This window comes from Stegodyphus dumicola, chromosome 7, assembly GCF_044657685.1.
Source record: "Stegodyphus dumicola isolate Sdum_Otavi_A_Nest chromosome 7, ASM4465768v1".
Classification (NCBI taxonomy): Eukaryota; Metazoa; Arthropoda; class Arachnida; order Araneae; family Eresidae; genus Stegodyphus; species Stegodyphus dumicola.
The window spans coordinates 125607875-125620516 of record NC_140774.1 but is presented as its reverse complement, the minus strand read 5'-3'; the positions used below and the strand labels follow the sequence as shown (position 1 = coordinate 125620516).

Sequence of the window (12642 nt, the reverse complement as noted above, 5' to 3'; positions counted from 1 at the left end):
AATAATAAATATTTATAGATGTAAAAAAATAGTAAAAAACAAGTTATCAACGATGGAAAATTATTTTATTTTTAAAACACAAATTAGGAAGAATGATATACATAAATTAGAGGAATGTAGTAATCAAGGTTATGTTGATGTTATCTAAGTAATTAAAAACATTTGGATGCAGTATTGTGACTGATTCAAGACTCAGAAATCATAATAAAATAAAACTTCCTTACCTTGCCATATACAGTAAAAAATCTTCTACTTCAGTACAAAAACTTCAACTTCGGAAAATGTGTTTGCAAATCGATCATCATCTCCAGTTTCTGAGCAGATGATGCGAATGATGAAAACGATGTGCTAAATGACAGTGGGACGCATAGTTAGGTATGCCTTGTTTTGGGTCCAAGAAGAATAATTATTTTAAACTTTAGCATAAATAAACAGTGAGTATCAGATTTTAAACTAAGCATGCATTAAAAATAATTTCTTAAGCTGTGCTATGACTTTATTTTATTGTCTGATTTTTTTTAATTTTAAGTGAATGCACATGGATTTTGTTTATAACTTTGAGTAGAATTACTAGTATTGAAATGTTTTTAAGTATAAATATAAGTAGGATTGCATGGATTCTTCATCGGTTGCGTGTTGTGATGATACCTTCTAGTATTCTAGTACATGAAATTAATATTTTCATTTGAGCATGAAAATAATTATTCGGTAACATTTTTCGTGTAATATGGAAGTGTATGCCTGCTAAAGGATAATATAAAATTTTAAACTGCGATCTGTGAATCTCTTTATGCGAAAGAGATGAGTTTGATGATGAGACTGCGAAATAAGATGCGTTTTCGGAGCTTGAAAGAGAATTGTTTATCTAATCATAAACTTCATCTTCCGATTTAAAGTAATTAAAGCAGTACATGAAAAACTGATTTATGAGATGTTTACATGAAATGTCATGGAAGTGTTAATGAATTTTTCCTCTTATAGAACGTAAATGAGTTATTTTGTATGGAAGGAATATTAATGTAATATTATTTGGTACTCTTCTGTTATTGGCACCGGATTCAGAAGTGTATTTACGCATGTATGGATGTATGTGCATGTATATGTGTGTGTACATGCCCATATGTACATATATATGCATTTAACTTTATGTTTTTCTTGTGAATACATATATATATATATGCATACATATGTCATACAGAAACACATACATCCATATGTACATGCAAATGTACATACATTTCTTAATCTTCCAGCACGTGTGTTTGAGCCAAATTTATGACAAATTCAGTTTTTAATTTTTTGCATATTGAAGCCGAGACGTCTGAAGGCCATTTCTATTCCTCCTTTCTACCTTTTCCCACATCATGGAATGTGCCAATAGGAAGTCATTTGACTTTTTTTTTAACTGGGCATTTGTGCTACGTGGCAGCTTTTTTGTAAAGTTTACGACGTGCTCGTGGGTGAAAATTCAGAAAACCATTTTTATATCCAAATATTTTGTAATTTTGTGTTATTAATTGTCCTGTATTATTTCAATTCATTTGGCTCTGTAAATTTTATATTTTCATGGCAAAAAAATATGTGCAACCAGCTGATTTTGCTCGCATTCTTCAAGAATTATGCGATGAAGAAAAGGAAGACAAGGAAACCTTTGGATGGGAGAACAATAGCAATTTCCATTCCTAATTTTCTTTTATTTCTATTTTTTAGAAATAAATAAAAATATTAAAGTTAGTTTAAAGTGTGTTTTTGTAACCAGTAAGAAGTAAATTTCCTTGCAGAAGTAAGTAATGCTAAACTTGCTTTTTTTCTGCCAAGGTGTTTTCCTTTTTTATTTCTCTATACTTGCTTTTGATGAATATTAAAATTAGCTTCAATTTTAAAATATAATTATTAAATTTAAAATTTTCTATAATGAAATCATCATTGCATTTCCATCTCACTAACATAAGAACTTAAAAATAATTCACTTATATTTGAATGTGATATCATTTGTATTTTGCAATAATAAGATTAATATTTTATTTCTTAACAAATTTATTATCAATATTCATTCATTTCTGGTGTTTTTCGTGCCAAAAACGGTAAAATAATGGATGTCGTAAAAAATACGACGAGCGCACGCTCATGCAAGATTGCCCAGCGTGCGTGCTAGAATGTTAATTTGGACCCTATTACAGAAGAATACCAATTAAGAATGTTTTATGTATGCTTAATATTGATGTGAATGTAGGCTAATGTAGATTCTCGATTCCCTTTTTGCATTATGGTCCATATCTGATCTAAAACAGAAAAACCTTTCATCAAATCATGTAGAAGTATAATTTATTGAATGGTGTAAAAACTTGTGATATTTTTATTTATGTACGAATGAATATCACCTGACATAGTTTGGACAAGTGCTAGATGCTTTTACTTTAGATGAAATTAAAAAATATATATATATTTAAGGAACTATTATTAAATTAAAATTAATAACGTGATTTTTCACTTAAAATTCAGTTTCAGGGAACATTAGAGGAAATTCCCACTTGAAGTGACGAGGACATTTCTGAGCACTTACATTCAGCATAGTGATTTCACAAGTTTCTTGTTACGTAATTACTTACCTCCTCCTGTAATCTTCAATCGGTCTGTTATTTTAACTCAGATTTCATTAGCTCCAAGCAAGCTCTTTTTTGTTACCGTTTTCCACATGTTGTGCTCACCATTTATGTGAGCATTTTCTCCTTCCATAGTTTCTTGTTGCTTTTGCTCCCTCAATAATCATTATTTGGCATGCTATTTATGATTTAGAAATAGTTAGAAGCTTTTGATTTATTGCAGTAGCATACAGTGTAGAACTAAAAATAGTAGCATTGATCTTTTTCCTCAGAAATGGTACTGCTGAATTCTTATAATCCATGCTCATTTTTTGATGTAAACAAACAAAATTTTGATTTCTAGAAAATTCAGCTAAATGTTCATTTAATAGTCCTTTTTTTTTATACGAAAATAATCTTTTTAACAAAAGTGTACTATATTTATGATACATATTGATTTAAAAAGGGAATTTCTGTATTGCTGAAGACATTTAATATTTTTTTTGCCCATATCAATGCTTTGGTTTTATTCTACTTTTGGATTTCTGCTACTACTAAATCCACTTTTGATAGTATATTCTGTTGGCTTTTAAAATTAATTGTTAATTGATGGTACTAATTTATGCAGAGAATTTATCTATACAGAGCTATATTATTTGGTGCTAGCTAATTGTTCTCAAGTTCCAATTAAATAAAAACTTTCCGATTATCTGCACTCCCATTGAAAAACTGTTGAAAGGATTGATGAGGAAATGCATCATATCACCAATATATATTTATATGACAATCTAGGTGTGTGTGTGTAGCATCTACCTAGATGGATTTCCACTTCTGTGTACATTTTTACCAATGTGACTGTAAATTATAATCTTTTCTGTGGGAATTTCAGCATTTTAGCAGTGGACCCTTGTGCTATAGTTTTCAATATCTTTAGTGAAATCTCAGACTTAGCTTTCTGCATATATATATATAGCAATGCAACATGTGCTTTTTTCATCTCATTTTAAAATTTCGCTCCCAAGTATGTGTGTGATGCTAAGCTTCAATGCAGAATTTACGTATAAGCTACAAAAACTATAGCTTATGGCACCCACTTTTTGGGGGGGGGCCCAAAAAATTAAATTATTATGTAACTATAGTATAATAAACTTATAAAAGATCCCATATCTCAAATAGCTTAGGGTCTAAATCCGTCTCTGCTGAACTTGTGCAATTCTGTGATTTCTTTTAGTGAAAACAGACCACTGCTTACATGGGGAGAGTAGCAACTTAAAGAAACAGAGAAGTGTGCATACTTGTATGGAGAAAAAAAAGGGCAAAAAAATAGGCAGCATGAATGCATGTTAAAATAAAAGTAAACGTGCCCAAACAAATGTTTCTCTTCGAAGTCGTCCATGAGTTTATGAATGCAATGAGTTGAGTTATCAGTGAGTTTGCAACTTTTGGTGGGGTGCAAATAATCAGAAAATATTAAATGAGCAAAATGTTACATCGAATTTACACAGAGGGACATTGCACTGATTACCTAGAGAATGCAGAAAATGCTGTAGCTGGTGTTATCCACAACTTTTTTGTTTTTCCAACTAAAATGCTCCCTGTAGCTAGTTTGTTTACATTCCATGCAGCAAGCCAGCTTATTTACATTGACAGCAAACAAGGATAGTTTTTTTAAATAACACAGATAAAACACTTAGGTCTTATTTTTAAATAAAATTATTAATTAATTTAAATTTTTATCTTTTTATCCCTTATTTTTAAATAACAGTTTCTGTGAAATATTTTTTTTATTGGGAATGATACATGAATTTTATTTACCAACATCATCAAATGCTGTATGAGCTATTAATTTTGCCATCTTAAGTATTTATTGATCAACTTAGATTTCTCACCTCTTCCGCTTTTTAATGCATTTCTTGCACATTTAGGTTGCATTTCGTTTCAGATACTGTGTTGCACAGCTGTTCAGATATTCCTGATTTGTGAATTTATTAAACAGTCACAGTTCATTTTGTAAGTGGGGTGGATTTCTGAGCCATCCGTTTGTTGGATAAGGATCAATGTGCATATTAGAAGGTGCATATGAAAATTAAAAATTTACATATTTTTACTAAAAGATATTGTGTGACCAAAATTAATAGTTTGAAAACGTCTTATTTAATTTATTTTATTAACTTAAGTCATTGGTCTGAAACTACCTATCTGCTGATATTATATAAAAGATATTTAGTTGTACAATATTTTTTTAACCACCTGTAAAACACATACATACCCATGCACAACATTATATACTAGGTGTACCAAAACTAATGGAAAGCTCTAAAGAGTAATAGAATACTCTGAAATAATAAATACTTTTCATCTTATAAATGCATGGTTTATAGGGTGGTTAGGCAGTGTAGAGCACTTTCCATTTTCATTCATACATCATCTTTCATTCTGTAATTCAAACATGCATCCAAAAGTGTAGTGTTTGTATGTGCTATCATTATTTTGTATTCAATCTATTTTTGAATTTTGTTTTGTATTGTTAAATTTTATAAGACTGTAATGTATTTTGCAGTATAGGTAGCCCTCCTACAACACAGTTTCGCTATAACATGATTCATAAATTGCAAGAGCCCACCAGCAGCCGAGCAGTAACATCGCTGAACACTGGTAGTTCAGTCCGAGGTTCGAATCCCGCGAACGGGCCGGCTGCATGGGTGTTTTCATGGTTTTCCCCATGTGTAACGTGTATACGAGCAAGTTTCCCTTGAAACGTCCTCCACGAAGGCATCCCTCCCTTAAGGCAGATAGCCCTCGAGTGCTTTGCCTTAATCTAATAAACCAAACCAAACCAAACCAAAACCATAAATAGCGAGAACCATCCTACAACACGATTTTCCTTTAATACGGTTTCATTCTAACACGATAAGAAAGTTTCTCAAGCAATCTGAAGAAATTTGATGAATTCCGTACGAAGTTTTTCCATATTGGGCAAAATCCCATTTTAACATTAATCATTTAACATATAACATTAGTCATTTTATTTTAACATTATTCATTTAACATATAAGAATCCTTGTTTCGTAAGTTCTGCCAGTTGTCTTCCAAGATCGGTACCTGTAAGAACAAATGCTCTCGGATAACCCATATGAACAAATATCTCCAGATAAAAATGAAGAAACCTCACTATCGTAGAAGGTGAAAAACATGAGGTCACAATAAGTGCTCTAAAATGCACAACCTGCATGTTCGGCTTCCAAAATTCGAATCCTCGTCTCCATGGTCTGAAAACAAAAGTGTCTCAGGCTGCTGGTTGGCAGTCTGCATCAAGCCACAGTGGGTTAAAGAATAGCTTTTTCGTCCTTAAAACATTAAGTTTCAGTCCCTAAACATGTCAAATAAAGGTAAAAAAACAATGTCTAAGAGGAAGTTCATTTCTGTAGAAGTACAGATATAAATATTGGACTGTCTTTTAAATGAAGAAAAGGCATTTCACATTGGAAAACGTTTTAATTGGCATGAAGAAACAGTCTGGACTATTAAGAAGAATGAAAAAGAAATAAGAAGTGCAATTGCTGCAGGATCTTCAACATCCTCAAAATGTGCAGTTCACTCCCCGGGAGTGCCAATAATTGAGAAGATCGAAAAGGCACTCAGCATTTGGATTGATGAAAGCTGTCAAAAAAAGAATTTTGTTGGATGGTAATATCATTAAAAAAAAAGCACTAAAAATTTGCAAGCACCTCAAAGGACATAGAGAACCCTCTGTCAACCCAGATTTTCTGGTAAGTAAATGTTGGTTTAAAAATTTCAAAAAGAGTTTTGTAAATCATAGCGTAAGAATTCAAGGAGACTCTGCATCAGCTGATTATGAATCTGCTAGAATGTTTTCTGAAAAATTTTAAAGTATTATAGAAGAACAATGATGCACAGCAATTCAAGTTTTCGATGCCAACAAAACTGGGCTTTGGTGGAACAAAAATGCCCAGTAGAACCTTTATACCGAAAAAAGGAAAGAAAAAAAAAAAAAAAAAACTGCATCATGATTTAAGGTCTAAAAATTGTCTAACGCTATTTTTGTGCAGTATAACTTTGGACTTTATGACAAATTCCTTGTTAGTTTATATATCTTTAAAACCTCATGCACTTAAAGGAGTAAACAAAAACATCTTACCGGTATATTGGAAAGTGAATCCAAGAGCTTGGGTAGTTGGGAATATATTTAAAAGATTAGTTTTTAAATTGTTTTGTGCCAGACGCTGAACGTTAATTAAGGCAGAAAAATTTGAGCTTCAAGGCACCTTATTACTAATTCAGAAATCAAACAACAAAAATCAGCGTTATATTTACAAAGTTTTCACAGGACTAGTTTCGATGGTTTTACCGAACCACTATCTTCAGCTGCAAAACCGCAAATGAACAAGATAGGAAATAATGATTAGATAAGATAAGAAAGCCTGGACAAGAATAAGCAAGTGGCGCCATCTGTTGGTAAAACCAGAACTAAAACATAATTTCTTTAAAGGCCGAAGGCAAATTTGGATTGGAATTAGGATCGTTAACTAGAACAGAAAGATTTTTATGAATGTGAAATGCCTCTAGAAAATCCAGTTCTCCAATGGAAGATGTTTTTTGAATAATTTTGGCAGCAGAAAAACTGAAAGTGTGGTTTTCGGACCAACAATGTTGAGCAACAGAAGACATCTGTGTTTCCTTTTTTCTAACATATGCCTCATGTTCCTTGACGCGAAATTTTAAGGCTCTCTTAGTTTGGCCAATGTAAATTAAACCACACTGGCAAGGAATCCTATAAATACCCCAGGAATTCATATCCGGAATGGGGTCCTTGAGTATGGAACTCGGAATTTTATTGATGGGAGAATAAACAACCCGAAAGTTAAATTTCTGCAAAATATGTGCAACTTTATAGCTAATTGATGGAAAGAAGGGAATGACAACAGAATTTTTATAATCTCCTAAAACAAGATTGTGCCTTTTAGTGTGTTGAGATGAGAATTTTTTAACTGCTTGATTAATAATGTTGGGTGGAAAGCCCCTGTCAATAGCTATTGCTTTTAAATACTTTAGTTTTTCATCAAGGGCTAGTTTGGAGGAGCAAACTTGAAGAGCACGGAAAACATAGGAATAAAATGAAGCTAACTTTTGTTTAGTCAGATGACATGATTTAAAGTGTGGTGGAAGGCAAACCGATGAAGGTTTACGGTAAACCGTAGTACTGAAGTTGGATGTGTTACGTGTGACCAGAATGTCGAGAAACGGAAGAGAATTGCAAGTCTCAAGTTCAAAAGTGAACTGAATAGCAGGATCAATAGAATTCATTGTTGAAAGAACTTTATTTAAATCATCTTTATTACCTTCAAACAGGGTAAAAGTATCGTCTACGTAGCGGAACCATGCCGGGAAGTTTAAAGTTTCAAACAATTTTGATTCATAATAATGCATGTAGATATCAGCCAGGATGGGACTGAGGGGGCTTCCCATGGCTAATCCCTCAGTTTGCTTGTAATATTTATTTTGGAAAACAAAATGTGTTTTGTTTGGAAAACAAATGTGTCACCTTATTACTATTAGATAATGCTCCATGCCACTCACAAGATTTGAATCATCTCAATGCCAAAGTACTGTTCCTGCCACCTAACACTACTTCATTACTCCAACCATTAGATCAAGGTATTTTTTGTACCTTTAAAACATATTACTTAAAAAGAGCATTGCAGTAGATTTTAGACACAACCGATTCAAAATCAATTAATGTAATGGAAGCTTGGAAGAAATTTTCAATCAAGAACTGAATTGACATCGTATCTTTGTCGCTGAAAGAACTGAAAGCATCAATGTTAAATGCATCTTAGAAGAAGATATGGCCCTCTTCAGTTGAAATAGAAAATGTGCGTGAATCATCAGAAAATGAAATTGGTGGCAAATTAGAACTTGCTAAATCAATCGGAGGTGAAGGTTTTGTGAACATGGCTATTGAGGACGTTCAAGATTTATTAGCAGAAGAAGAAATTGACACAGATGGCATCCGAAGCTGTAAATCAAATCAATTCTCATTCTACCGAAAAAATGTTCTCTGTTAATTATACTGAGCAATGACTATGAAGAAGTTTATTAAAGTTGGATTAAATTAAAATATGTAATATTTTTTGTTTTGTCTTGTACATACATATGTATTTTTAATAAAAATTAAGTTTATGTATAATTAAAAAAATATTTGTTTTTAATAAGTTTTCGGAACGCAACTCTCCTTTTTATACTTGCTCTGGGCCTCATACAACACGACATTTTCTAGGAACCTATCTGTGTTGTATTTTATATGTGTTGGGTACATGCTCAGTGATGATTACAAGATGTACACAAACATCGTTTATTATACATTGCTCATCCACTATTCTAGTATATTACAGTTATGATTAAAGATAATAATAGATACAGTTACAGTTACATATATAACATCTCCCTTTTTATAAAAAATAATAATAGTAGTAAAATTAAACGTATTCTTTTAAATAATAAGGTTTCTTAACAGTCCTACCAGATCGAGTAATGTAGTTATGTCCATTTGAAAAATTTGATGATACTATACCTCTTTCACTATTTGGCGACACAACACTTCTGTTAGGTTTTGAAGGACTTACAGGCACATCTAAATTTGTAGTGCTCCTACTATTTTCATGTATCTCGGGTTCATCTATAACTTCATTCTCATAGTTGTTTTGTATTGCAAACTCTTCTTGATTAGTTTCTTTAAGAAGATCTCTTCTGTTCCTTTCTACAATTCTTCCATCTGTTCTTATAATCCTATATGAACATGGTCTTTCTGCTTCTTCTATAATTTTCCCTTTTTCATTTAGTTTTTTTTTCTCTTTTATGTAAACATGATCTCCTGTTTTCAGTGGTTTTAACGGTCTTGCATTCCTATCATAATAACTTTTTTGTAAGGTTTGTCTCTTCAGTAAATGTTGTTTATGGTCTTCATATTGTTTAGCTTGGACAAAATTCTCTTTTATAGGCATCAATCCATTTACTTTTCTTCCAAACATCAATTCTGAAGGTGACTTAATTTCATCTGAAATAGGAGAGTTACGATATTCCAGTAATATTAAATATGGATCCCTGTTGTCAACTACAGCTTTTTCTAACATTCGCTTGACAGTTTGAATATGTCTTTCAACCATTCCATTAGACTGTGGGTATTTTGGACTTGAAATCTTTATATTTCCTGCAATTATATTGTGGACCATTATCCGAATATATATACTATTTTTGGAATACCATGTCTTGCAAAAATTGATTTCAATTGCTTTAATCACTGCTACACTTGACAAATCTTCCAAATGTCCAATTTCAACATATTTGCTAAAATAATCTATAACCATTAGATAATCCCTTCCTTGAATGTAAAAGAGGTCTGTTCCCAATACTTCCCATGGACCATTAGGTATTTCTTTAGATATCATTGGTTCTTTAGTATTAGCTTCTTGTAAACTTAAACATGTTTGACAATTCAGTACCAAATCTTCAATTTCTTTCGACATTCCTGGCCAATATAATATTTCTCTTGCTTTGATCTTGCATTTTACTACTCCTAAATGACCATAATGAATTCTGCTCAACATATCTTTTCGTAAACTTCTTGGTACAACAACACAGGAATTTTTAAATGTTAATCCATTTGCTTCTGATAGTTCTTCTCTGAAGTTAAAATATGGTTTTGCCAGTTCTGGAACCATACATTTTTCATCTGGCCATGAAAAAAATTCTGCGTTTTTATTTTTTACGGGGGAAGGTGGGATACCGTTTGTCCCACCATGCAACTAGCACATGTCTTATAGCTGTTTGTGCATAGCAGGGAAAAAAATCATATGGGGAATGAATAAACAAAATAAAGCATGTATTCTAAAATATTGATAATAAACACATTAAAATGCATTTTGTACAATATATTTAATATTTTTAAATTTTAGGAACAAAAGAAAATATTTTCTTGGATATTATTTTAAGATTAAAATTTGATACTCGTACATATGATACTAAATAAAATATTAAAATTGGCACTTGATTCAAAAACATTTATATATGATTAAAATTGAAAGAAAGTTATTGGAGCTACTCTGATATGCGCCCTCAAGTCGCCAAATATTTTTGGCGAGAAACTTTACGCTGCCATATTACTATCTAAATTTTTTGTCTACATTTTGAACTTTTAGCCTAAAATGTCTCCAAAAACGCGGTTTTCGCACATGCGAAAACTACGTTTTGAACACACAATTTAGCTAAAAATCCGAAACAAAAACAAAAAATTTAGATAGCAAAAACGTAAAGTTTCTAACCAAAAATATTTGACAAGAATCCATGTACACAGCGACATGTTTTAACTTAAAAAAACATCTACGAATTGCACAATGTAGTCAACGAACGAATCTACAAACTACGCACACTTCGCTTTAATAAATTAACATAATAATAATAAATTTCAAAGAATACCATGTACACAGCATCCTGTTTAAACTTAAAAAAAATTCTACGAATTGCACAATTTAGGCAAGGAAGGAATCTACGATCTACGCACTCCTCGCTTTAATAAAATAACATAACAACAATAAATTTCAAATAATACCATGTACACAGCGTTCTGTTTCAACTTTAAAAAACATCTACGAATTGTACAGTGTAGACACTAAACAACAAAATAAACTAAAATAAATTTCAAACAATTTAAAAAAACAACAATAACGACAGAAATTCATACTAAAGAACCAATGAACATAACATTCTACAAAATAAGAACAAGGATAACATAATGCACTTACCATGAATTAATGCGTTTTCGAATAGCAGAAATATAAATTTCATACCGCCTTTAACATGCCGCCACGTAATCACTATTGTATTTACACGACAGCCAGACACACTATCCAGAAAATTTATACTATGGTTCACAAATAAATAAAATCACAAATCCCTACTTCTATCATGCACTGCCATTAAAAATAATCTCCCAGACCCTCTTTCCACACTTCGAAATACCCACTACCCTCAACAGGATAGCCACAATCATATTTCCTTTTGTCGAACTTCAATTCAACAACTACCATTTTATCTTTCCCTCCCATCTTCTCAGACACAGATGCGAACCAATGAGCTCCAGTGAAAGATTTTTCAACGTCAACAGGGTTGCCATAGAACATGCAATCGCGCCAAAAACCAGCGCAGAACACATATCGCCACATTTGGTGAAATTAGGGCGTATATTAGAGTTGTACCAAGTTATTTTTTATGAAACTTTGAAAAACATATTGTTTCATTCTTTTGTAAGCATAGAGGCACTTCACATGTTTCACACATCCAAAATGTTCGCCGTTCTTCTTTCAGTGTGCTGCAATATGTACATCTTCTACTGATCGTTCTCTTTGGCGTGTAACTTACATTTTTTAGTCTCTTTTCTGGTTTTACGAATGGTTTTTTAGTTTTTATTTGAACTGGGGATTTCAGTTTTCTTTTTAGCTCTTTCTTGCCTCCAAGTGCCATTAGACCTTCTATGACTGAGAGACGAAAATCTTTCATTGTTTTTACATCATGAACGGGTTCGCGAACAAACTTAAATAGAATAAATGCGTTTACTATACTCGCATCTAAAAAGTAAAAAAAGATCCTGTGCCACCATTTCTTGCTTTTGCGGTGTATTTCATATAGTAATTTCAGTTGATCAAATAAGTCGACATATCCCATATTCTTATTATATATAATAATGCTGTTTGGGCACAGTACTTTTTTTGTTTTTCCATCTCGTTCTTTTCTATTAATTTCTTTCATTTCAGTTGCCTTTTCCAAGCAAGACAGGATAGAAATGGATCTTTTATCCTTCCATTTTATGCAATAAATTGAATCATCGCTAACTGAAAAGTCTATATCTCCTCTCGACATAAATTTGTCTTCTTTTCAATTTTTGGGTAGATACTTTCGATTCATATTTACAGTGCCACATGCATAGATGCTCTGTGTCTTTAAAATGCGAAACAAATTATAACTACTTCCCTTTCTTCTTCAGCAA

The 12642-nt window shown here is 32.0% G+C and overlaps 1 protein-coding gene across 1 annotated transcript in view; it reads left to right on the top strand.

Moving 5' to 3' along the window:
- Positions 1–294: 294 nt before the first annotated feature.
- Positions 295–12642, top strand: part of LOC118180927 (dynamin-binding protein-like) — a 223125-nt gene continuing 210777 nt past the window's right edge. The window contains exon 1 of the mRNA XM_085820798.1: positions 295–434. The gene's annotated coding sequence lies outside the window, so the exon portion shown is untranslated. The remainder of the gene's footprint in view (positions 435–12642) is intronic.